The sequence below is a fragment of the Pseudophryne corroboree genome, chromosome 4, assembly GCF_028390025.1.
Source record: "Pseudophryne corroboree isolate aPseCor3 chromosome 4, aPseCor3.hap2, whole genome shotgun sequence".
NCBI classification, from domain to species: Eukaryota; Metazoa; Chordata; class Amphibia; order Anura; family Myobatrachidae; genus Pseudophryne; species Pseudophryne corroboree.
In genome coordinates, this window is record NC_086447.1 from 196,995,712 (window position 1) to 197,019,662 (window position 23,951).

The following is a 23,951-nucleotide window of genomic DNA, read 5'->3' on the forward strand; positions in this document are numbered from 1 at the left end:
ATTTGGAGAGGTGATAAAAACTCTCTGGATGATTTCTGCACAAAACTCAATTTGAACAATATGAATATTAAACTGAGTTTTGAAAGCAGTAAAGAAGTGGTGAACTTCTTGGATATCACGGTTTATATAGAAGCAGGAAAAATAAACACCGAGACTTTTACGAAACCCACAGATTCGCAGTGCTATATTCCGGCGGACAGTTGTCATCATCATAACTGGCTCCAATCAATTCCAGGTGGTCAGTTTAAACGACTGAAGAGAAATTGCACCGATGATGCGATATTTCAGATCCAAGCCAAAGGATTAGAGGAGAGATTCACAAAGAGTGGATTTTCCAAACAAAGTGTAGAAAGAGCAAAATCTATGACAGACTAAGTACCCCGTCGGGAGTTATTAAAGAATAAAATTAGACAACCCACACTAGAAAATAAACCAGATTGGGCTTTTATCACTGAATATGGTATACATCATAGACAGATAGAGAATATTTTTTAAAAGGCATTGGAACCTTTTAAAAAAAGATCCCACCATCGGTCCATTAGTGCCTGACAAGCCCGTCCATATTTATCGTAAAGCTCCAAACATTAAATCTAAGCTAGTAACAAGTTCCCTACCATTACCTTCAATTTTTCCTAAGGTGACATCTAAAGGATTCTACAGATGCTTGAATTGCATAGGATGTAGAAAGGTAGTAATAAGGTTAATGAGGTTTGCATTAACAATCAAATTATGAAAATCTCTGATTTCATTACATGTGATACTAAGAATGTGGTGTATGCCATCAGCTGCAGTTGCGGTCTGTTTTATATTGGCCGCACGTCACGCCCTTTAAAGACCAGGGTGGGTGAACATTTCAGGAATGTGAGGAAGGGGTTAACTACACATGCATTATCCGCACATTTCAAAGAACATCATAATTGTTCCCCATCAGAGATAACGGGCTTTTATGGTCTTAAGCAAATCAAGTCTAATCTTAGGAATAGAAACACAGCAATAGCATTAGCAAAAGCCGAAATGAAATTAATATATCAGTGTAAAACTTTAATTCCAGGAGGTCTGAATTCAGATTTTGAATTAAAGTAGTTTTTGTGAATATGCATCATTAATTTTTAATTATCAGTAATGACACTATTTTTATTCCGTTTTTTTATATGACCTCTTCAATGAAATATGATTGACCATTTGAATCTAGAGATCTTCACGAATACATCTCTGTTCAATACATCTGAATGCATTCAAGTCTGCCACTATAAAGAAATGACAGCGGAGACGTTTGTATTTTGAAAACTACATCCCCCATGAATCACCCCTTCAATAAGGAAGACTATTCAGGAAGACGCATGCGTGACTCATAGATGGATAATCTTATGGAGGACGGCAATCCGGAGAAGGCGCATGCGCAAATAACAGACACGGAACTACATCTCCCAATACTCCCGGCAACGGATGTTTACGAATGAACACTTCCGGTTCCGTTTTGATATCGGAATAGGATGCATTCTTATACATTGTTTCTAATGTGTATATACTATTTGAGAAAACAGCATTGGAACATTTATATAAGATATAGAAGGTCATGTATATGTACGGGCTGATATCGTTTAAGTTAAGTTAGATGATTGAGAATTTAAATATAGAACTACATCATCCAGAATGCCTTGCGAGACCTATAATTTTTTTGAAAGGTAGAATGTGGAATGGAATTGAGTCTCCAGTGAATAAATATCATACTAAGGTTTGACAATAATGTAGATGTACAAGTAGAGGGATAATTTGATGTATTAACCTCTTTTTCTTGAATGTATATTTGTACAGAAATTTCTTGATGAGGTCACTTCCTGTATACGAATTTCCTGTTAGGACACAATTGGCTACCTGCACTATAAATATCTGGCTACCCACACAGCAGGTCATGTCTTGAAAAAGGTCCAAGAGACCGAAACGCGTCGACAGACTGCTGTGTGAGTAGCCATTTTTTCTGACAGATAACCTTTATGGATTAATGTTTTTATGAATATGGACCATTTTTATCTTTTTTTCTTTATGTGATTTTTTTTTTTTAAAGAATTTTTTATTGTTTAAAAATAAACTGTGTTGAACATTTTTTTCTGCACATGTGTGCTTGTTTGGGACTTTCATATATGACTTTTAAGGAGTAATACTTGGAGAAACAATTGTCTTTGAAGATCAAGAACTTCCGTGTCAAAGGTCTTTTTTTAAGTTCTGACTTGAGATTATTTGTGAAGTAAGGAACATGTAAAAAGATACCGTGATGCGATTCAGACAACATACCCACGTGTGAGTTGGGGTACGCCTTTTTGCATTGTGTGCAATATAAAGATACCGTTATAGGATTTACACCAACGTTCACTGTGTGAGTTAGGAGTACGCAAACTCTATTCGGAACAATTGGTGAAGGGGCTATATGCTGACAACACATATTCTTTATAAAAGACACCGGACCCATTAGAGTTATCCAGGGTGTATTTAAGGCACGGAAGTGGTTTATTTGTATTATCATATATAATAAGGGGAATATTACACATTGGATACCCTTGTTTTATTTTTCATGTCAACGAAATTAACTTGTGGTGAGGATAGATTTTCGGTACCATATTGAGACTACAACTGAAAGAAACCTTGATAGGAGTCCAGACCTCCATTGCTGTGTGAGTTGGGGTACGACATTTAAGGACTACTTTCAGACTCTAAGTTCTACGCAGGAAAGGATAAAGATACCTTTATGTGTGTAGCCCACTTTAGACCAGCGTGAGTGGGGGTACGCAGAAAAGTAGAAATCAACTATTTGATTTAGGAAAGTAAATCATTGTCACACATATCTCCCTATGCGCCAAGGGAATTAATTGACTCATTTTTTGTTGTCCATTTAGTTGAAAGTTGGATTAGGGGTGATATCCAGTTGAGTCAAGAATTTCCATAGGCTGCATCCCCATGCGCCATTTTGTGGTGTTTACAAATATATCCTTTCCCTAAAGTCTTTTTGGTTTTTAAGATAAGGCAAACTGAAAGCACATCAAGTGTCCTAGAGGGCGAAACCTGAAAATGAACGTTTCTGCTTCTAAATTTCTTTTTGCTGAATTGCTACTCAGTAACAAAATGCAAACACCCAAACATGTAGAAACCCACGATCGTACTAGGGACTTTAAGGTCTTCAGTCTATTGCTCTCACAACTGAGCTATTTTGGAAAGCTCTACTGATAAGAATGTCTTTTTTTTTGAGCTAAAGATTTTGCAAACTGAAATAACATAAAATGCTCTTCAAGATCAAAATCTGAACACAACAGTTTTTGCTGCTAAATTGCAATTCAGTCGCAAGAGCAAACACCCAACCATGCTAAACCACAGGATTGAACAAGACACTCTTAGATCTTCAGTCTAATGTTCTTACAACTGAGCTATTTTACCAAGCTCTACTAACAAGAAATTATTTTATTGGGGCTAATGATAATGCAAACTGTAATAACATGATATGTTCTTGAAGACCAGAACCTGAACACGGCACTTTCTGCTGCTAAATTGCTATTCTGTAACAAAAAAACCCCCCAGCAACTAAATATGCCGAAACCCGGGACCTTTAGATCTTCAGTCTAACGCTCTCCCAACTGAACTATTTTGGCTACTTGTGAAACATGCAAGGTCATATTTGGGGTTTAAGAATGGGAAAACTAAATAAACATCAAGTGTTATTGAAGAGCAACACCTGATAATGAAAGATTCTGTTGGTAAATTGCTATTCTGTAACAAAAGTACAGCAACTAAACATGCTGAAACTCAGGTTTGAACCAGGGACCTTTAGATCTTCAGTATAATGCTCTCCCAACTGAGCTATTTCAGATAAGGCTGACAGTGACAAAGTATTTTTTGGTGTTTAAGATAAGGCAAACTGAAAGCACATCAAGTGTCCTAGAGGTCAAAAACTGAAAATGAAAGTTTCTGCTGCTTAATTTCTTTTTGCTGAATTGCTACTCAGTAACAAAATGCAAACACCCAAACATGTGGAAACCTACGATCGTACTAGGGAGTTTAAGGTCTTCAGTCTATTGCTCTCATAACTGAGCTATTTTGGCAAGCTCTACTGATAAGAATATCTTTTTTTGGAGCTAAAGATTTTGCAAACTGAAATAACATAAAATGCTTTTCAAGATCAAAACCTGAACACAACATTTTTTGCTGCTAAATTGCTATTCAGTAGCAAAAGCAAACACCCAACCATGCTAAACCACAGGATTGAACAAGGCACCCTTAGATATTCAGTCTAATGTACTCACAACTGATCTATTTTGGCAAGCTCTCTGATAAGAAATTCTTTTAGTGGGACTAATGATAATACAAATTGTAATAACATGAAATGTTCTAGAAGACCAGAACCTGAACAAGGCAGTTTCTGCTGCTAAATTGCTATTCTGTAACAAAAAAAAGCAACTAAATATGCCAAAACCCGGGATCTAACGAGGGACCTTTAGATCTTCAGTCTAACTCTCTCCCAACTGAGCTATTTTGGCTAATTGTGAAACATCCAAGGTCTTATTTGGGGTTTAAGAATGGGAAAACTAAAAGAACATCAAGTGTTCTTGAAGAGCGACACCTGATAATGAAAGATTGTGCTGGTAAATTGCTATTCTGTAGCAAAGGTACAGCAACTAAACATGCCGAAACCAAGGATCGAACCAGGAACTTTTAGATTCTCAGTCCAACGCTCTCCCAACTGAGCTATTTCGGCTAAGTCTGACAGTAACAAAGTCTTTTATGGTAGTTAAGTTAAGGCAAACTGAAAGCACATCAAGTGTCCTAGAGGGCGAAACCTGAAAATGAAAGTTTCTGCTTCTAAATTTCTTTTTGCTGAATTGCTACTCAGTAACAAAATGCAAACACCCAAACATGTGGAAACCCACGATCGTACTAGGGACTTTAAGGTTTTCAGTATATTGCTCTCACAACTGAGCTATTTTGGCAAGCTCTACTGATAAGAATGTCTTTTTTTGGAGCTAAAGATTTTGCAAACTGAAATAACATAAAATGCTTTTCAAGATCAAAACCTGAACACAACAGTTTTTGCTGCTAAATTGCTATTCAGTAGCAAAAGCAAACACCCAACCATGCTAAACCCCAGGATTAAACAAGGCACCCTTAGATCTTCAATCTAATGTTCTCACAACTGATCTATTTTGGCAAGCTCTCTGATAAGAAATTCTTTTACTGGGACTAATGATAATGCAAACTGTAATAACATGAAATGTTCTAGAAGACCAGAACCTGAATACGGCAGTTTCTGCTGCTAAATTGCTATTCTGTAACAAAAAAAGCAACTAAATATGCCGAAACCCGGGATCTAACCAGGGACCTTTAGATCTTCAGTCTAACTCTCTCCCAACTGAGCTATTTTGGCTAATTGTGAAACATCCACTGTCTTATTTGGGGTTTAAGAATGGGAAAACTAAAACAACATCAAGTGTTCTTGAAGAGTGACACCTGATAATGAAAGATTGTGCTGGTAAATTGCTATTCTGTAGCGAAAGTACAGCAACTAAACATGCCGAAACCAAGGATCGAACCAGTGACCTTTAGATCTTCAGTCTAACGCTCTCCCAACTGAGCTATTTCGGCTAAGTCTGACAGTAGCAAAGTCTTTTTTGGTGGTTAAGATAAGGCAAACTGAAAGCACATCAAGTGTCCTAGAGTGCGAAACCTGAAAATGAAAGTTTCTGCCTGCTAAATTTCTTTTTGCTGAATTGCTACTCAGTAACAAAATGCAAATACCCAAACATGTGGAAACCCATGATCGTACTAGGGACTTTAAGGTCTTCAGTCTATTGCTCTCACAACTGAGCTATTTTGGCAAGCTCTACTGATAAGAATGTCTTTTTTTGGAGCTAAAGATTTTGCAAACTGAAATAACATAAAATGATATTCAAGATCAAAACCTGAACACAACAGTTTTGCTGCTAAATTGCTATTCAGTAGCAAAAGCAAACACCCAACCATGCTAAACCCCAGGATTGAACAAGGCACCCTTAGATCTTCAGTCTAATGTTCTCAAAACTGAGCTATTTTGCCAAGCTCTCTGATAAGAAATTATTTTATTGGGACTAATGATAATGCAAACTGTAATAACATGATATGTTCTTGAAGACCAGAACCTGAAGACGGCAGTTTCTGCTGCTAAATTGCTATTCTGTAACAAAAAATAATAGCAACTAAATATGGTGAAACCCAAGATCGAACCAGGGACCTTTAGATCTTCAGTCTACTGCTCTCCCAACTGAGTTATTTCGGGTAATTGTGAAAGATGTGAAGTCTTATTTGGGTTGTAGGTTGGGGAAATAAAGAGCATCAAGTGTTCTTTAAGAGCAATACCTGATAATGAAAGATTCTGCTGGTAAATTGCTATTCTTTAACAAAAGTACAGCAACTAAACATGCTGAAACCAGGATAGAACCAGGTACCTTTAAATCTTCAGTCAAACGCTCTCCCAACTGAGCTATTTCAGCTTAGTCTGACTGTGACAAAGTATTTTTTGGTGTTTAAGATAAGGCAAACTGAAAGCACATCAAGTGTCCTAGAGGGCGAAACCTGAAAATGAAAGTTTCTGCTGCTAAATTTCTTTTTGCTGAATTGCTACTCAGTAACAAAATGCAAACACCCAAACATGTGGAAACCCACGATCGTACTAGGGACTTTAAGGTCTTCAGTCTATTGCTCTCAAAACTGAGCTATTTTGGCAAGCTCTACTGATACGAATGTCTTTTTTTGGAGCTAAAGATTTTGTAAACTGAAATAACATAAAATTCCTTTCAAGATCAAAACCTGAACACAACAGTTTTTGCTGCTAAATTGCTATTCAGTAGCAAAAGCAAACACCCAACCATGCTAAACCCCAGGATTGAACAAGGCACCCTTAGATCTTCAGTCTAATGTGCTCACAACTGAGCTATATCGCCAAGCTCTCTGATAAGAAATTCTTTCATTGGGACTAATGATAATGCAAACTGTAATAACATGAAATGTTCTAGAAGACCAGAACCTGAACATGGCAGTTTCTGCTGCTAAATTGCTATTCTGTAACAAAAAAACAGTAACTAAATATGCCGAAACCCAGGATCAAACCAGGGACCTTTAGATCTTCAGTCTATCGCTCTCCCAACTGAGCTATTTTGGCAAGCTCTACTGATAAGCATGTCTTTTTTTGGAGCTAAAGATTTTGCAAACTGAAATAACATAAAATGCTCTTCAAGATCAAAACCTGAACACAACAGTTTTTGCTGCTAAATTGCAATTCAGTAGCAAAAGCAAACACCCAACCATGCTAAAACACAGGATTGAACAAGACACCCTTAGATCTTCAGTCTAATGTTCTCAAAACTGAGCTATTTCGCCAAGCTCTCTTACAAGAAATTATTTTATTGGGACTAATGATAATGCAAACTGTAATAACATGTAATGTTCTAGAAGACCAGAACCTGAACACGGCAGTTTCTGCTGCTAAATTGCTATTCTGTAACAAAATATAGCAACTAAATATGCCAAAACCTGGGATCAAACCAGGGACCTTTAGATATTCAGTCTAACGCTCTCCCAACTGAGCTATTTTGACTAATTGTGAAACATGCAAGGTCTTATTTGGGGTTTAAGAATGGGAAAACTAGAAGAACATCAAGTGTTCTTGAAGAGCGACACCTGATAATGAAAGATTGTGCTAGAAAATGGCTATTCTGTAACAAAAGTACAGCAACTAAATACGCCAAAACCCGGGATCGAACCAAGAACCTTTTGAACTTCAGTCTAACGCTCTCCAAACTGAGCTATTTTGGCTAAGTCTGACAGTAACAAACTCTTTTTTTGGTGTTTAAGATAAGGCAAACTGAAAGCACATCAAGTGTCCTAGAGGGCAAAATCTGAAAATGAAAGTTTCTGCTGCTAAATTTCTTTTTGCTGAATTGCTACTCAGTAACAAAATGCAAACACCCAAACATATGGAAACCCATGATCGTACTAGGGACTTTAAGGTCTTCAGTCTATTGCTCTCACAACTGCGCTATTTTGGCAAGCTCTACTGATAAGAATGTTTTTTTTGGAGCTAAAGATTTTGCAAACTGAAATAACATAAAATGCTATTCAAGATCAAAACCTGAACACAACAGTTTTTGCTGCTAAATTGCAATTCAGTAGCAAAAGCAAACACCCAACCATGCTAAACCACAGGATTGAACAAGACACCCTTAGATTTTCAGTCTAATGTTCTTACAAGTGAGCTATTTTGCCAAGCTCTACTAATAAGAAATTCTTTTATTGGGGCTAATGATAATGCAAACTGTAATAACATGATATGTTCTTGAAGACCAGAACCTGAACACGGCAGTTTCTGCTGCTATCTTGCTATTCTGTAAAAAAAAAAACAGCAACTAAATATGCCTAAAACCAGGATCGAACCAGGGACCTTTAGATCTTTAGTCTAACGCTCTCCCAACTGAGATATTTAGGCTTATTGTGAAAGATGTGAAGTCTTATTTGAGGTTTTAGGTTGGGGAAAAAAAGAGCATCAAGTGTTCTTGAAGAGCAACACCTGATAATGAAAGATTCTGCTGGTAAATTGCTATTCTGTAACAAAAATACAGCAATTAGACATGCCGAAACCGAACCAGGGACCTTTAGATCTTCAGTCTAATGCTCTCTCAACTGAGCGATTTCGGCTAAGTCTGACATTTGCAAAGTCTTTTTTAGTGTATAAATTAAGGCAAACTAAAAGCACATCAACTGTCCTAGTGGCCGAAACCTGAAAATAAAAGTTTCTGCTGCTAAATTTCTTTTTGTTGAATTGTTACTCAGTAACAAAATGCAAATACCCAAACATGTGGAAACCCACGATTGTACTAGGGACTTTAAGGTCTTCAGTCTATTGCTCTCACAACTGAGCTATTTGGCAATCTCTACTGATAAGAATGTCTTTTTTTGGAGCTAAAGATTTTGCGTAATGAAATAACATAAAATTCTTTTCAAGATCAAAACCTGAACACAACAGTTTTTGCTGCTAAATTGCTATTCAGTAGCAAAAGCAAACACTCAACCATGCTAAACCCCAGGATTGAACAAGGCACCCTTAGATCTTCAGTCTAATGTTCTCAAAACTGAGCTATTTCGCCAAGCTCTCTGATAAGAAAATCTTTTATTGGGACTAATGATAATGCAAACTGTAATAACATGTAATGTTCTAGAAGACCAGAACCTGAACACGGCAGTTTCTGCTGCTAAATTGCTATTCTGTAACAAAAAAACAGCAACTAAATATGCCAAAACCCAGGATCGAACCAGGGACCTTTAGATCTTCAATCTAACGCTCTCCCAACTGATCTATTTTGGCTAGTTTTGAAACCTGCAAGGTCTTATTTGGGGTTTAAGAATGGGAAAACGAAAAGAACATCAAGTGTTATTGAAGAGCGACACCTGATAATGAAAGATTCTGCTGGTAAATTACTATTCTGTAATACAAGTACAGCAACTAAACATGCCGAAACCCGTGATCGAACCAGCGACCTTTAGATCTTCAGTCTAATGCTCTCCCAACTGACGTATTTCGGCTAAGTCTAACAGTAACAAAGTCTTTTTTGGTGTTTAAGATAAGGCAAACTGAAAGCACATCAAGTGTCCTAGAGGTCGAAAGCTGAAAATTAAAGTTTCTGCTGCTAAATTTCTTTTTGCTGAATTGCTACTCAGTAACAAAATGCAAACACCCAAACATGTGGAAACCCACGATCGTACTAGGGACTTTAAGGTCTTCAGTCTATTGCTCTCACAACTGAGCTATTTTGGCAAGCTCTACTGATACGAATGTCTTTTTTTGGAGCTAAAGATTTTGCAAACTGAAATAACATAAAATTATTTTCAAGATCAAAACCTGAACACAACAGTTTTTGCTGCTAAATTGCTATTCAGTAGCAAAAGCAAACACCCAACCATGCTAAACCCCAAGATTGAACAAGGCACCCTTAGATCTTCAGTCTAATGTTCTCACAACTGAGCTATATCGCCAAGCTCTCTGATAAGAAATTCTTTCATTGGGACTAATGATAATGCAAACTGTAATAACATGAAATGTTCTAGAAGACCAGAACCTGAACATGGCAGTTTCTGCTGCTAAATTGCTATTCTGTAACAAAAAAAGCAAATAAATATGCCGAAACCAGGGACCTTTAGATGTTCAGTCTATCTTTCTCCCAACTGAGCTATTTTGGCAAGCTCTACTGATAAGAATGTCTTTTTTTGGAGCTAAAGATTTTGCAAAATGAAATAACATAAAATGCTTTTCAAGATCAAAACCTGAACACAACAGTTTTTGCTGCTAAATTGCCATTCAGTAGCAAAAGCAAACACCCAATCATGCTAAACCCCAGGATTGAACAAGGCACCCTTAGATCTTCAGTCTAATGTTCTCAAAACGGAGCTATTTCGCCAAGCTCTCTGATAAGAAATTATTTTATTGGGGCTAACGATAATGCAAACTGTAAAAACATGAAATGTTTTAGAAGACCAGAACCTGAACATTGCAGTTTCTGCTGCTAAGTTGCTATTCTGTAACAAAAAAAAGCAAATTAATATGCCCAAACCCGGGATGAGCTATTTTGGCAAATTGTGAAATGTACAAGGTATTATTTGGGGTTTAAGAATGGGAAAACTAGAAGAACATCAAGTGTTCTTAAAAAGCGACACCTGATAATGAAAGATTGAGCTGGAAAATTGCTATTCTGTAACAAAAGAACAGCAACTAAATACGCCGAAACCCAGGATCGAACCAGGGACCTTTACATCTTCAGTAAAATGCTCTCCCAACTAAGCTATTTCGGCTAATTGTGAAAGTTGTGAAGTCTTATTTGGGGTTTTAGGTTGGGGGAAAAAAGAGCATCAAGTGTTTTTGAAGAGCAACACCTGATAATGAAAGATTCTGCTGGTAAATTGCTATTCTGTAACAAAAAAAAGCAAATAAATATGCCAAAACCCGGGATCAAACCAAGGACCTTTAGATCTTCAGTCTAACGCTCTCCCAACTGAGCTATTTTGGCAAATTGCGAAGCATGCAAGGTCTTATTTGGGGTCTAAAAATGGGAAAACTAAAAGAACATCAAGTGTTCTTGAAAAGCTACACCTGATAATGAAAGATTGAACTGGAAAATTGCTATTCTGTAACAAAAGTACAGCAACTAAACATGTCGAAACCCAGGATCAAACCAGGTACCTTTAGATCTTCAGTCTAACGCTCTCCCAACTGAACTATTTTGGAAAATTGTGAAAGATGTGAAGTCTTATTTGGGGTTTTAGGTTGGGAAGAAAAAGAGCATCAAGTATTTTTGAAGAGCAACACCTGATAATGAAAGATTCTGCTGGTAAATTGCTATTCTGTAACAAAAATACAGCAACTAAACATGCCGAAACCTGGGATTGTACCAGGGACCTTTAGATCTTTAGTCTAACGCTCTTCCAACTGAGCTATTTCGGATAAGTCTGGCAGTAACAAAGTATTTTTTGATGTTTAAGATAAGGCAAACTGAAAGCACATCAAGTGTCCTAGAGGCCGAAACCTGAAAATGAAAGTTTCTGCTGCTAAATTTCTTTTTGCTGAATTGCTACTCAGTAACAAAATGCAAACACCCAAACATGTGGAAACCCACGATCGTAGTAAGGACTTTAAGGTCTTTAGTCTATTGCTCTCACAACTGAGCTATTTTGGCAAGCTCTACTGATAAGAATGTCTTTTTTTGAGCTAAAGATTTTGCAAACTGAAATAACATAAAATGCTTTTCAAGATCAAAACCTGAATACAACAGTTTTTGCTGCTAAATTGCTATTCAGTAGCAAAAGCAAACACCCAACCATGCTAAACCCCAGGATTGAACAATGTACCCTTAGATCTTCAGTCTTATGTTCTCACAACTGAGCTTTTTCGCCATGCTCTCTGAGAAGAAATTATTTTATTGGGACTAATGATAATGCAAACTAATAACATGAAATGTTCTAGTAGACCAGAACCTGAACACGGCAGTTTCTGCTGCTAAATTGCTATTCTGTAACAAAAAAACAGCAACTAAATATGCCAAAACCCGGGATCGAACTAGGGACCTTTAGATCTTAAGTCTAACGCTCTCCCAACTGAGTTATTTTGGCTTAATGTAAAACATGCAAGGTCTTATTTGGCATTTAAGAATGGGAAAACTAAAAGAACATCAAGTTTTCTTGAAGAGCGACACCTGATAATGAAAGATTGTGCTGGTAAATTGCTATTCTGTAACAAAACTACAGCAACTAAACATGCTGAAACCCGGGATCAATCCAGGTACCTTTAGATCCTCAGTCTAACGCTCTCCCAACTGAGCTATTTTGGCTACGTCTGACAGTAACAAAGTCTTTTTTGGTGTTTAAGATAAGGCAAACTGAAAGCACATCAAGTGTCCTAGAGGGTGAAACCTGAAAATGAAAGTTTCTGCTGCTAAATTTCTTTTTGCTGAATTGCTACTCAGTAACAAAATGCAAACACCCAAACATGTGGAAACCCACGATCGTACTAGGGACTTTAAGGTCTTCAGTCTATTGCTTTCACAACTGAGCTATTTTAGAAAGCTCTACTGATAAGAATGTCTTTTTTTGGAGCTAAAGATTTTGCAAACTGAAATAACATAAAATGCTCTTCAAGACCAAAACCTGAACAGAACAGGTTTTGCTGCTAAATTGCAATTCAGTAGCAAAAGCAAACACCAAACCATGCTTAACAACAGCATTGAACAAGGCACCTTTAGATTTTCGAGTCTAATGTTCTTACAACTGAGCTATTTTGCCAAGCTCTTCTAATAAGAGATTATTTTATTGCGGCTAATGATAATGCAAACTGTAATAACATGATACAGATGTGTCCACTAACATCTTTGCTTTTTTACATATTTGGCACAACATGCAAAACACGGCTAAGTTGTTTTTCATGAGTAGCGAGTGGATGAAATTTTTAAATTTGTGTTTGCCATAATAGAACATGTATAAAGTAACATATTAAAGAAGCAAATTAAGAAAAATCACAAGGCATGGCTAAATCTTTGAGTCTATGGCATGCAAAACCGTGCCATACATGGCGGGATATAGCAAAGATGAATGTGGACACATCTGTATGTTCTTGAAGACCAGAACCTGAACACGGCAGTTTCTGCTGCTAAATTGCTATTCTGTGACAAAAAAAAAACAACTGAATATGCTGAAACCCGGGATCGAACCAGGGACCTTTAGATCTTCAGTCAAACGCTCTCCCAACTGAGCTATTTCGGCTATTTGCGAAAGATGTGAAGTCTTATTTTGGGTTTTAGGTTGGGACAAAAAAGAGCATCAAGTATTCTTGAAGAGCAATACCTGATAATGAAAGTATCTGCTGGTAAATTGCTATTCTGTAACAAAAATACAGCAACTAAACATGCCGAGAGCCGGGATTGAACCAGGGATCTATTAGATCTTCAGTCTAATGCTCTCCCAACTGAGCTATTTCGGCTAAGTCTGTTATTTATAAAGTCTTTTTTGGTGTTTAAGATAAGGCAAACTGAAAGCACATCAAGTGTCCTAGAGGGCGAAACCTGAAAATGAAAGTTTCTGCTGCTAAATTTCTTTTTGCTGATTTGCTACTCAGTAACAAAATGCAAACACCCAAACATGTGGAAACCCACGATTGTATTAGGGACTTTAAGGTCTTCAATCTATTGCTCTTACAACTGAGCTATTTTGGCAAGCTCTACTGATAAGAATGTCTTTTTTTGAGCTAAAGATTTTGCAAACTGAAATAACATAAAATGCTTTTCAAGATCAAAACCTGAACACAACAGTTTTTGCTGCTAAATTGCAATTCAGTAGCAAAAGCAAACACCCAACCATGCCTAACCCCAGGATTTAACAAGACACCCTTAGATCTTCAGTCTAATGTTCTCACAACTGAGCTATTTTGCCAAGCTCTACTAATAAGAAATTCTTTTATTGGGGCAAATAATAATGCAAACTGTAATAACATGAATTGTTCTTGAAGACCAGAACCTGAACACGGCAGTTTCTGCTGCTAAATTGCTATTCTGTAATAAAAAACAGCAACTAAATATGCCGAAACCCCGGATAGAACCAGGGAACTTTAGATCTTCAGTCTAACGCTCTACCAACTTAGCTATTTCGGCTAATTGCGAAAGATGTGACGTCATATTTGGGGTTTTAGGTTGGGAAAAAAAAGAGCATCAAGTGTTCTTGAAGAACAACACCTGATAATGAAAGATTCTGCTGGTAAATTGCTATTCTGCAACAAAAATACAGCAACTAAACATGCAAAAATGCAGGATCGAACCAGGGACCTTTAGAACTTCAGTCTAACGCTCTCCCAACTGAGCTATTTCGGCTAATTGTGAAACATGTGAAGTCGTATTTGGGGTTTTAGGTTGGGGGAAAAAAAGCATCAAGTGTTCTTGATAATGAAAGATTCTGCTGGTAAATTGCTATTCTGTAACAAAAATACAGCAACTAAACATGCCGAAACCCGGGATATTTAGATATTCAGTCTAATGCTCTCCCAACTGAGCTATTGCGGCTAAGTCTGACATTTGTAAAGTCTTTTTTGGTGTTTAAGATAAGGCAAACTGAGAAAACATCAAGTGTGCTAGAGGGCGAAACCTGAAAATGAAAGTTTCTGCTGCTAAATTTCTTTTTGCTGAATTGCTACTCAGTAAGAAAATGCAAACACCCAAACATGTGGAAACCCACAATCGTACTAGGGACTTCAAGGTCTTCAGTCTATTGCTCTCACAACTGAGCTATTTTGGCAAGCTATTCTGATAAGAATGTCTTTTTTTGGAGCTAAAGATTTTGCAAACTGAAATAACATGAAATGCTTTTCAAGATCAAAACCTGAACACAACAGTTTTTGCTGCTAAATTGCTATTCAGTAGCAAAAGCAAACACCCAACCATGCTAAACCCCAGGATTGAATAAGACACCCTTAGATCTTCAGTCTAATGTACTCACAACTGAGCTATTTCGCCAAGCTCTACTAATAAGAAATTCTTTTATTGGGACTAATAATAATGCAAACTATTATAACATGAAATGTTCTTGAAGACCAGAACCTGAACACGGCAGTTTCTGCTGCTAAATTGCTACTCTGTAACAAAAAAAACAGCAACTAAATATGCCGAAACATGGGATCAAACCAGGGACCTTTTTATCCTCAGTCTAACGCTCTCCCAACTGAGCTATTTTGGATAATTGTGAAAGATGTGAAGTCGTATTTGGGGTTTTAGGTTGGGAAAAAAAGAGCATCAAGTGTTCTTGAAGAGCAATACCTGATAATGAAAGATTCTGCTGGTAAATTGCTATTCTGTAACAAAAACACAGCAACTAAACATGCCGAAACCCGAGATAGAACCAGGGACCTTTAGATATTCAGTCTAATGCTCTCCCAAATGAGCTATTGCGGCTATGTCTGTCATTTGGAAAGTCTTTTTTGGTGTTTAAGATAAGGCAAACTGAAAGAACATCAAGTGCCCTAGAGGGCGAAACCTGAAAATGAAAGTTTCTGATGCTAAATTTCTTTTTGCTGAATTGCTACTCTGTATGAAAATGCAAACACCCAAACATGTGGAAACCCACGATCGTACTAGGTACTTTAAGGTCTTCAGTCTATTGCTCTCACAACTGAGCTATTTTGGCAAGCTATACTGATAAGAATGTCTTTTTTTGGAGCTAAAGATTTTGCAAACTGAAAAACATAAAATACTATTCAAGATCAAAACCTGAACACAACAGTTTTTGCTGCTAAATTGCTATTCAGTAGTAAAAGCAAACACCCAACCATACTAAACCCCAGGATTGAACAAGACACCCTTAGATCTTCAGTCTAATGTTCTCACAACTGAGCTATTTTGCCAAGCTCTACTAATAAGAAATTCTTTTATTGGGGCTAATAATAATGCAAACTGTAATAACATGAAATGTTCTTGAAGACCAGAACCTGAACATGGCAGTTTCTGATGCTAAATTGCTATTCTGTAACAAAAAAACAGCGAATAAATATGTCGAAACCCGGGATCGAACCAGGGACCTTTAGATCTTCAGTCTAATGCTCTCCCAACTCAGTTATTTTGGCTAATTGTGAAAGATGTGAAGTCGTATTTGGGTTTTAGGTTGGGGAAAAAAAGAGCATCAAGTGTTCTTGAAGAGCAACACCTGATAATGAAAGATTCTGCTGGTAAATTGCTATTCTGTAACAAAAATACAGCAACTAAACATACCGAAACACGGGATCGAAACAGGGACTTTTAGAACTTCAGTCTAATGCTCTCCCAACTGAGATATTGCGGCTGTCTGACAGTTGGAAAGTCTTTTTTGGTGTTTAAGAAAAGGCAAACTGAAAGAAAAGTTTCTGCTGCTAAATTTCTTTTTGCTGAATTGCTACTCAGTAACAAAATACAAACACCCAAACATGTGGAAACCCACGATCGTACTAGGAACTTTAAGGTCTACAGTCTATTGCTCTCACAACTTAGCTATTTTGGCAAGCTATACTGATAAGAATGTCTTTTTCTGGAGCTAAAGATTTTGCAAACTGAAATAACATAAAATGCTTTTCAAGATCAAAACCTGAACACAACAGTTTTTGCTGCTAAATTGCTATTCAGTAGCAAAAGCAAAAACCCAACCATGCTAAACCCCAGGATTGAACAAGACACCCTTAGATCTTCAGTCTAATGTTCTCACAACTGAGCTATTTCGCCAAGCTTTACTAATAAGAAATTATTTTATTGGGACTAATAATAATGCAAACTGTAATAACATGAAATGTTCTTGAAGACCAGAGCCTGAACATGGCAGTTTCTGCTGCTAAATTGCTATTCTGTAACAAAAAAACAGCAGCTAAATATGCAGAAACCCGGGATCGAACCAGGGACCTTTAGATCTTCAGTCTAACGCTCTCAAAACTAAGCTATTTCGGCTAATTGCGAAAGATGTGAAGTCTTATTTGGGGTTTTAGGTTGGGAAAAAAAAGAGCATCAAGTATTCTTGAAGAGCAACACCTGATAATGAAAGATTCTGCAGGTAAATTGCTATTCTGTAACCAAAATACAGCAACTAAACATGCCGAAACCCGGGATCGAACCAGGGACATTTAGATCTTTAGTCTAACGCTCTCCCAACTAAGCTATTTTGGCTAAGTCTGACAATAAAAAACTCTATTTTGGTGTATAAGATAAGGCAAACTGAAAGCACATCAAGTGTCCTAGAGGGTGAAACCTGAAAATGAAAGTTTCTGATGCTAAATTTCTTTTTGCTGAATTGGCACTCAGTAACAAAATGCAAACACCCAAACATGTGGAAACCCACGATCGTACTAAGGATTTTAAGGTCTTCAGTCTATTGCTCTCACAACTGAGCTATTTTGGCAAGCTATACTGATAAGAATGTCTTTTTTTAGGAGCTAAAGATTTTTCAAACTGAAATAACATAAAATGCTTTTCAAGATCAAAACCTGAACACAACAGTTTTTGCTGCTAAATTGCTATTCAGTAGCAAAAGCAAACACCCAACCATGCTAAACCCCAGGATTGAACAAGACACCCTTAGATCTTCAGTCTAATGTTGTCACAACTGAGCTATTTCGCCAAGCTCTACTAATAAGAAATTATTTTATTGGGGCTAATAATAATGCAAACTGTAATAATATGAAATGATCTTGAAGACCAGAACCTGAACACGGCAGTTTCTGCTGCTAAATTGCTATTCTGTAACAAAAAAAACAGCAACTAAATATGCCGAAACCCAGGACCTTTAGATCTTCAGTCTAATGCCCTCCCAACTGAGCTATTTCAGCTAATTGTGAAAGATGTGAAGTCGTATTTGGGGTTTTAGGTTGGGAAAAAAAAGAGCATGAAGTGTTCTTGAAGAGCAACACCTGATAATGAAAGATTCTGCTGGTAAATTGCTATTCTGTAACAAAAACACAGCAACTAAACATACCGAAACCCGGGACCGAACCAGGGACTTTTAGATCTTCAGTCTAATGCTCTCCCAACAGAAATATTGCGGCTATGTCTGTTAGTTGGATAGTCTTTTTTGGTGTTTAAGATAAGGCAAACTGAAAGAACATCAAGTGTCCTAGAGAGCGAAACCTGAAAATAAAAGTTTCTGATGCTAAATTTCTTTTCGCTGAATTGCTACTCAGAAACAAAATGCAAACACCCAAACATGTGAAAACCCACGAACGTACTAGGGACTTTAAGGTCTACAGTCTATTGCTCTCACAACTGAGCTATTTTGGCAAGCTATACTGATAAGAATGTCTTTTTTTGGAGCTAAAGATTTTGCAAACTGAAATAACATAAAATGCTTTTCAAGATCAAAACCTGAACACAACAGTTTTTGCTGCTAAATTGCTATTCAGTAGCAAAAGCAAAAACCCAACCATGCTAAACCCCAGGATTGAACAAGACACCCTTAGATCTTCAGTCTAATGTTCTCACAACTGAGCTATTTCGCCAAGCTCAACTAATAAGAAATTCTTTTATTGGGGCTAATGATAATGCAAACTGTAATAACATGAAATTTTCTTGAAAACCAGAACCTGAACACGGCAGTTTCTGCTGCTAAATTGATATTCTGTAACAAAAAAACAGCAACTAAATATGCAGAAACCTGGGATCAAACCAGGGACCTTTAGATTTTCAGTCTAACGCTCTCCCAACTGAGCTATTTCGACTACTTGCGAAAGATGTGAAGTCTTATTTGGGGTTTTAGGTTGGGTAAAAAAAAGAGCATCAAGTGTTCTCGAAGAGCAACACCTGATAATGAAAGATTATGCAGGTAAATTGCTATTCTGTAACAAAAACACAGCAACTAAACATGCCGAAACCCTGGATCGAACCAGGGACCTTTAGATCTTCAGTTTAAAGCTCTCCCAACTGAGCTATTTCAGCTAATTGCAAAAGGTGCGAAGTCGTATTTGGGGTATTAGGTTGGGGGACAAAAAGCATCAAGTGTTCTTGAAGAGCAACACCTGATAATGAAAGATTCTGCTGGTAAATTGCTATTCTGTAACAAAAATACAGCAACTAAACATGCCGAAAACGTGATAGAACCAGGGACCTTTAGATATTCAGTCTAATGCTCTCCCAACTGAGCTATTGCGGCTAAGTCTGACATTTGGAAAGTCTTTTTTGGTGTTTAAGATAAGGCAAACTGAAAGAACATCAAGTGTCCTAGAGGGCGAATCCTGAAAATGAAAGTTTCTGCTGCTAAATTTCTTTTTGCTGAGTTGCTACTCAGTAAGAAAATGCAAACACCCAGACATGTGGAAACCCACGATCGTACTAGGGACTTTAAGGACTTCAGTCTATTGCTCTCACAACTCAGCTATTTTGGCAAGTTATACTGATAAGAATGTCTTTTTTTGGAGCTAAACATTTTGCAAACTGAAATAACATAACATGCTTTTCAAGATCAAAACCCTGCACACAACAGTTTTTGCTGCTAAATTGCTATCCAGTAGCAAAAGCAAACACCCAACCATGCTAAACAACAGGATTGAACAAGACACCCGTAGAACTTCAGTCTAATGTTCTCACAACTGATTTATTTCGCCAAGCTCTACTAATAAGAAATTATTTTATTGGGGCTAATAATAATGCAAACTGTAATAACATGAAATGTTCTTGAAGACCACAACCTGAACACGGCAGTTTCTGTTGCTAAATTGCTATTCTGTAACAAAAAAAACAGCAACTAAATATGCCGAAACCCGGGAACTTTATATCTTCAGTCTAATGCTCTCCCAACTGAGCTATTTCGGCTAATTGTGAAAGATGTGAAGTCGTATTTGGGGTTTTAGGTTGGGAAAAAAAAGAGCATCAAGTTTTCTTGAAGAGTGACACCTGATAATGAAAGATTCTGCTGGTAAATTGCTATGCTGTAACAAAAATACAGCAACTAAACATACCGAAACACGGTATCGAAACAGGGACTTTTAGATCTTCAGTCTAATGCTCTCCCAACTGAGATATTGCGGCTAAGTCTGACAGTTGGATAGTCTTTTTTAGTGTTTAAGATAAGTCAAACTGAAAGAACATCAAGTGTCCTAGCAGGCGAAACCTGAAAATAAAAGTTTCTGCTGCTAAATTTCTTTTTGCTGAATTGCTACTCAGTAACAAAATGCAAACACCCAAACATGTGGAAACCCACGATCGTACTAGGAACTTTAAGATCTACAGTCTATTGCTCTCACAACTTAGCTATTTTGGCAAGCTATACTGATAAGAATGTCTTTTTTTGGAGCTAAGTATTTTGCAAACTGAAATAACATAAAATGCTTTTCAAGATCAAAACCTGAACACAACAGTTTTTGCTGCTAAATTGCTATTCAGTAGCAAAAGCAAAAACCCAACCATGCTAAACCCCAGGATTGAACAAGACACCCTTAGATCTTCAGTCTAATGTTCTCACAACTGAGCTATTTCGTCAAGCTCTACTAATAAGAAATTATTTTATTGGGACTAATAATAATGCAAACTGTAATAACATGAAATGATCTTGAAGACCAGAACCTGAACACGGCAGTTTCTGCTGCTAAATTGCTATTCTGTAACAAAAAAACAGCAGCTAAATATGCAGAAACCCGGGATCGAACCAGGGACCTTGAGATCTTCAGTCTAATGCTCTCCCAACTAAGCTATTTCGGCTAATTGCGAACGATGTGAAGTCGTATTTGGGGTTTTAGGTAGGGGGAAAAAAGAGCATCAAGTGTTCTTGAAGAGCAACACCTGATAATGAAATATTCTGCAGGTAAATTGCTATTCTGTAACAAAAATATAGCAACTAAACATGCCAAAACCCGGAATCGAACCAGGGACCTTTAGATCTTCAGTCTAATGCTCTCCCAACTGAGATATTGCGGCTATGTCTGATAGTTGGATAGTCTTTTTTGGTGTTTAAGATAAGGCAAACTGAAAGAACATCAAGTGTCCTAGAGGGCGAAACCTGAAAATAAAAGTTTCTGATGCTAAATTTCTTTTTGCTGAATTGCTACTCAGAAACAAAATGCAAACACCCAAACATGTGGAAATCCACGAACGTACTAGGGACTTTAAGGTCTACAGTCTATTGCTCTCACAACTGAGCTATTTTGGCAAGCTATACTGATAAGAATGTCTTTTTTTGGAGCTAAAGATTTTGCAAACGGAAATAACATAAAATGCTTTTCAAGATCAAAACCTGAACACAACAGTTTTTGCAGCTAAATTGCTATTCAGTAGCAAAAGCAAAAACACAACCATGCTAAATCCCAGGATTGAACAAGACACCCTTAGATCTTCAGTCTAATGTTCTCACAAACTGAGCTATTTTGCCAAGCTCTACTAATAAGAAATTATTTTATTGGGACTAATAATAATGCAAACTGTAATAACATGGAATGTTCTTGAAGACCAGAACCTGAACATGGCAGTTTCTGCTGCTAAATTGCTATTCTGTAACAAAAAAACAGCAGATAAATATGCAGAAACCCGGGATCAAACCAGGGACCTTTAGATCTTCAGTCTAACGCTCTCCCAAATTTGCTATTTCGGCTAATTGCAAAAGATGTGAAGTCTTATTTGGGGTTTTAGGTTGGGGAAAAAAAGAGCATCAAGTGTTCTTGAAGAGCAACACCTGATAATGAAAGATTCTGCAGGTAAATTGCTATTCTGTTACAAAAATACAGTAACTAAACATGCCGAAACCCGGGATCGAACCAGGGACCTTTAGATCTTTAGTCTAACGCTCTCAAAACTAAGCTATTTTGGCTAAGTCTGACAATAAAAAACTCTATTTTGGTGTATAAAATAAGGCAAACTGAAAGCACATCAAGTGTCCTAGAGGGCGAAACCTGAAAATGAAAGTTTCTGATGCTAAATTTCTTTTTGCTGAATTGCTACTCAGTAACAAACTGCAAACACCCAAACATGTGGAAACCCACGATCGTACTAGGGATTTTAAGATCTTCAGTCTATTGCTCTCACAACTGAGCTATTTTGGCAAGCTATACTGATAAGAATGTCTTTTTTTGGAGCTAAGTATTTTGCAAACTGAAATAACATAAAATGCTTTTCAAGATCAAAACCTGAACACAACAGTTTTTGCTGCTAAATTGCTATTCAGTAGCAAAAGCAAAAACCCAACCATGCTAAACCCCAGGATTGAACAAGACACCCTTAGATCTTCAGTCTAATGTTCTCACAACTGAGCTATTTCGTCAAGCTCTACTAATAAGAAATTATTTTATTGGGACTAATAATAATGCAAACTGTAATAACATGAAATGTTCTTGAAGACCAGAACCTGAACACGGCAGTTTCTGCTGCTAAATTGCTATTCTGTAACAAAAAAACAGCAGCTAAATATGCAGAAACCCGGGATCGAACCAGGGACCTTGAGATCTTCAGTCTAATGCTCTCCCAACTAAGCTATTTCGGCTAATTGCGAACGATGTGAAGTCGTATTTGGGGTTTTAGGTAGGGGGAAAAAAGAGCATCAAGTGTTCTTGAAGAGCAACACCTGATAATGAAATATTCTGCAGGTAAATTGCTATTCTGTAACAAAAATATAGCAACTAAACATGCCAAAACCCGGAATCGAACCAGGGACCTTTAGATCTTCAGTCTAATGCTCTCCCAACTGAGATATTGCGGCTATGTCTTATAGTTGGATAGTCTTTTTTGGTGTTTAAGATAAGGCAAACTGAAAGAACATCAAGTGTCCTAGAGGGCGAAACCTGAAAATAAAAGTTTCTGCTGCTAAATTTCTTTTTGCTGAATTGCTACTCAGAAACAAAATGCAAACACCCAAACATGTGGAAATCCACGAACGTACTAGGGACTTTAAGGTCTACAGTCTATTGCTCTCACAACTGAGCTATTTTGGCAAGCTATACTGATAAGAATGTCTTTTTTTGGAGCTAAAGATTTTGCAAACGGAAATAACATAAAATGCTTTTCAAGATCAAAACCTGAACACAACAGTTTTTGCAGCTAAATTGCTATTCAGTAGCAAAAGCAAAAACACAACCATGCTAAATCCCAGGATTGAACAAGACACCCTTAGATCTTCAGTCTAATGTTCTCACAAACTGAGCTATTTTGCCAAGCTCTACTAATAAGAAATTATTTTATTGGGACTAATAATAATGCAAACTGTAATAACATGGAATGTTCTTGAAGACCAGAACCTGAACATGGCAGTTTCTGCTGCTAAATTGCTATTCTGTAACAAAAAAACAGCAGATAAATATGCAGAAACCCGGGATCAAACCAGGGACCTTTAGATCTTCAGTCTAACGCTCTCCCAAATAAGCTATTTCGGCTAATTGCAAAAGATGTGAAGTCTTATTTGGGGTTTTAGGTTGGGGAAAAAAAGAGCATCAAGTGCTCTTGAAGAGCAACACCTGATAATGAAAGATTCTGCAGGTAAATTGCTATTCTGTTACAAAAATACAGTAACTAAACATGCCGAAACCCGGGATCGAACCAGGGACCTTTAGATCTTTAGTCTAACGCTCTCAAAACTAAGCTATTTTGGCTAAGTCTGACAATAAAAAACTCTATTTTGGTGTATAAGATAAGGCAAACTGAAAGCACATCAAGTGTCCTAGAGGGCGAAACCTGAAAATGAAAGTTTCTGATGCTAAATTTCTTTTTGCTGAATTGCTACTCAGTAACAAACTGCAAACACCCAAACATGTGGAAACCCACGATCGTACTAGGGATTTTAAGGTCTTCAGTCTATTGCTCTCACAACTGAGCTATTTTGGCAAGCTATACTGATAAGAATGTCTTTTTTTAGGAGCTAAAGATTTTGCAAACTGAAATAACATAAAATGCTTTTCAAGATCAAAACCTGAACACAACAGTTTTTGC

The 23,951-nt window shown here is 37.1% G+C and overlaps 29 non-coding genes across 29 annotated transcripts; all 29 read right to left on the bottom strand.

The window, feature by feature from the left end:
• Nucleotides 1–4,450: 4,450 nt before the first annotated feature.
• Nucleotides 4,451–4,523, bottom strand: TRNAF-GAA (transfer RNA phenylalanine (anticodon GAA)). Its single transcript has one exon. It is a non-coding gene; the product is annotated as a tRNA-Phe (tRNA).
• Nucleotides 4,524–4,668: 145 nt separating this feature from the next.
• TRNAL-GAG (transfer RNA leucine (anticodon GAG)) lies at nucleotides 4,669–4,741 on the bottom strand. The gene has a single exon. It is a non-coding gene; the product is annotated as a tRNA-Leu (tRNA).
• A 593-nt stretch (nucleotides 4,742–5,334) lies between these two features.
• On the bottom strand, nucleotides 5,335–5,407 carry TRNAF-GAA (transfer RNA phenylalanine (anticodon GAA)). The gene has a single exon. It is a non-coding gene; the product is annotated as a tRNA-Phe (tRNA).
• Nucleotides 5,408–5,552: 145 nt separating this feature from the next.
• TRNAF-GAA (transfer RNA phenylalanine (anticodon GAA)) lies at nucleotides 5,553–5,625 on the bottom strand. The gene has a single exon. It is a non-coding gene; the product is annotated as a tRNA-Phe (tRNA).
• A 1,479-nt stretch (nucleotides 5,626–7,104) lies between these two features.
• Nucleotides 7,105–7,177, bottom strand: TRNAF-GAA (transfer RNA phenylalanine (anticodon GAA)). Its single transcript has one exon. It is a non-coding gene; the product is annotated as a tRNA-Phe (tRNA).
• A 362-nt stretch (nucleotides 7,178–7,539) lies between these two features.
• TRNAF-GAA (transfer RNA phenylalanine (anticodon GAA)) lies at nucleotides 7,540–7,612 on the bottom strand. Its single transcript has one exon. It is a non-coding gene; the product is annotated as a tRNA-Phe (tRNA).
• A 145-nt stretch (nucleotides 7,613–7,757) lies between these two features.
• Nucleotides 7,758–7,830, bottom strand: TRNAF-GAA (transfer RNA phenylalanine (anticodon GAA)). The gene has a single exon. It is a non-coding gene; the product is annotated as a tRNA-Phe (tRNA).
• Nucleotides 7,831–8,427: 597 nt separating this feature from the next.
• TRNAF-AAA (transfer RNA phenylalanine (anticodon AAA)) lies at nucleotides 8,428–8,500 on the bottom strand. The gene has a single exon. It is a non-coding gene; the product is annotated as a tRNA-Phe (tRNA).
• Nucleotides 8,501–9,303: 803 nt separating this feature from the next.
• TRNAF-GAA (transfer RNA phenylalanine (anticodon GAA)) lies at nucleotides 9,304–9,376 on the bottom strand. Its single transcript has one exon. It is a non-coding gene; the product is annotated as a tRNA-Phe (tRNA).
• Nucleotides 9,377–10,784: 1,408 nt separating this feature from the next.
• TRNAF-GAA (transfer RNA phenylalanine (anticodon GAA)) lies at nucleotides 10,785–10,857 on the bottom strand. The gene has a single exon. It is a non-coding gene; the product is annotated as a tRNA-Phe (tRNA).
• Nucleotides 10,858–10,999: 142 nt separating this feature from the next.
• TRNAF-GAA (transfer RNA phenylalanine (anticodon GAA)) lies at nucleotides 11,000–11,072 on the bottom strand. Its single transcript has one exon. It is a non-coding gene; the product is annotated as a tRNA-Phe (tRNA).
• A 361-nt stretch (nucleotides 11,073–11,433) lies between these two features.
• On the bottom strand, nucleotides 11,434–11,506 carry TRNAF-AAA (transfer RNA phenylalanine (anticodon AAA)). The gene has a single exon. It is a non-coding gene; the product is annotated as a tRNA-Phe (tRNA).
• Nucleotides 11,507–12,098: 592 nt separating this feature from the next.
• Nucleotides 12,099–12,171, bottom strand: TRNAL-UAA (transfer RNA leucine (anticodon UAA)). The gene has a single exon. It is a non-coding gene; the product is annotated as a tRNA-Leu (tRNA).
• A 145-nt stretch (nucleotides 12,172–12,316) lies between these two features.
• Nucleotides 12,317–12,389, bottom strand: TRNAL-GAG (transfer RNA leucine (anticodon GAG)). The gene has a single exon. It is a non-coding gene; the product is annotated as a tRNA-Leu (tRNA).
• An 855-nt stretch (nucleotides 12,390–13,244) lies between these two features.
• TRNAF-GAA (transfer RNA phenylalanine (anticodon GAA)) lies at nucleotides 13,245–13,317 on the bottom strand. The gene has a single exon. It is a non-coding gene; the product is annotated as a tRNA-Phe (tRNA).
• A 143-nt stretch (nucleotides 13,318–13,460) lies between these two features.
• TRNAF-GAA (transfer RNA phenylalanine (anticodon GAA)) lies at nucleotides 13,461–13,534 on the bottom strand. The gene has a single exon. It is a non-coding gene; the product is annotated as a tRNA-Phe (tRNA).
• Nucleotides 13,535–14,128: 594 nt separating this feature from the next.
• Nucleotides 14,129–14,201, bottom strand: TRNAF-GAA (transfer RNA phenylalanine (anticodon GAA)). The gene has a single exon. It is a non-coding gene; the product is annotated as a tRNA-Phe (tRNA).
• A 1,885-nt stretch (nucleotides 14,202–16,086) lies between these two features.
• On the bottom strand, nucleotides 16,087–16,159 carry TRNAF-GAA (transfer RNA phenylalanine (anticodon GAA)). Its single transcript has one exon. It is a non-coding gene; the product is annotated as a tRNA-Phe (tRNA).
• Nucleotides 16,160–16,933: 774 nt separating this feature from the next.
• TRNAF-GAA (transfer RNA phenylalanine (anticodon GAA)) lies at nucleotides 16,934–17,006 on the bottom strand. The gene has a single exon. It is a non-coding gene; the product is annotated as a tRNA-Phe (tRNA).
• Nucleotides 17,007–17,149: 143 nt separating this feature from the next.
• TRNAF-AAA (transfer RNA phenylalanine (anticodon AAA)) lies at nucleotides 17,150–17,222 on the bottom strand. Its single transcript has one exon. It is a non-coding gene; the product is annotated as a tRNA-Phe (tRNA).
• A 1,471-nt stretch (nucleotides 17,223–18,693) lies between these two features.
• Nucleotides 18,694–18,766, bottom strand: TRNAF-GAA (transfer RNA phenylalanine (anticodon GAA)). Its single transcript has one exon. It is a non-coding gene; the product is annotated as a tRNA-Phe (tRNA).
• A 144-nt stretch (nucleotides 18,767–18,910) lies between these two features.
• TRNAF-GAA (transfer RNA phenylalanine (anticodon GAA)) lies at nucleotides 18,911–18,983 on the bottom strand. Its single transcript has one exon. It is a non-coding gene; the product is annotated as a tRNA-Phe (tRNA).
• A 1,685-nt stretch (nucleotides 18,984–20,668) lies between these two features.
• TRNAF-GAA (transfer RNA phenylalanine (anticodon GAA)) lies at nucleotides 20,669–20,741 on the bottom strand. Its single transcript has one exon. It is a non-coding gene; the product is annotated as a tRNA-Phe (tRNA).
• A 143-nt stretch (nucleotides 20,742–20,884) lies between these two features.
• Nucleotides 20,885–20,957, bottom strand: TRNAF-GAA (transfer RNA phenylalanine (anticodon GAA)). The gene has a single exon. It is a non-coding gene; the product is annotated as a tRNA-Phe (tRNA).
• An 813-nt stretch (nucleotides 20,958–21,770) lies between these two features.
• Nucleotides 21,771–21,843, bottom strand: TRNAF-AAA (transfer RNA phenylalanine (anticodon AAA)). The gene has a single exon. It is a non-coding gene; the product is annotated as a tRNA-Phe (tRNA).
• A 596-nt stretch (nucleotides 21,844–22,439) lies between these two features.
• On the bottom strand, nucleotides 22,440–22,512 carry TRNAF-GAA (transfer RNA phenylalanine (anticodon GAA)). Its single transcript has one exon. It is a non-coding gene; the product is annotated as a tRNA-Phe (tRNA).
• Nucleotides 22,513–22,655: 143 nt separating this feature from the next.
• On the bottom strand, nucleotides 22,656–22,728 carry TRNAF-GAA (transfer RNA phenylalanine (anticodon GAA)). Its single transcript has one exon. It is a non-coding gene; the product is annotated as a tRNA-Phe (tRNA).
• Nucleotides 22,729–23,325: 597 nt separating this feature from the next.
• Nucleotides 23,326–23,398, bottom strand: TRNAF-GAA (transfer RNA phenylalanine (anticodon GAA)). Its single transcript has one exon. It is a non-coding gene; the product is annotated as a tRNA-Phe (tRNA).
• Nucleotides 23,399–23,541: 143 nt separating this feature from the next.
• Nucleotides 23,542–23,614, bottom strand: TRNAF-AAA (transfer RNA phenylalanine (anticodon AAA)). The gene has a single exon. It is a non-coding gene; the product is annotated as a tRNA-Phe (tRNA).
• Between the last annotated feature and the right edge of the window lie 337 nt (nucleotides 23,615–23,951).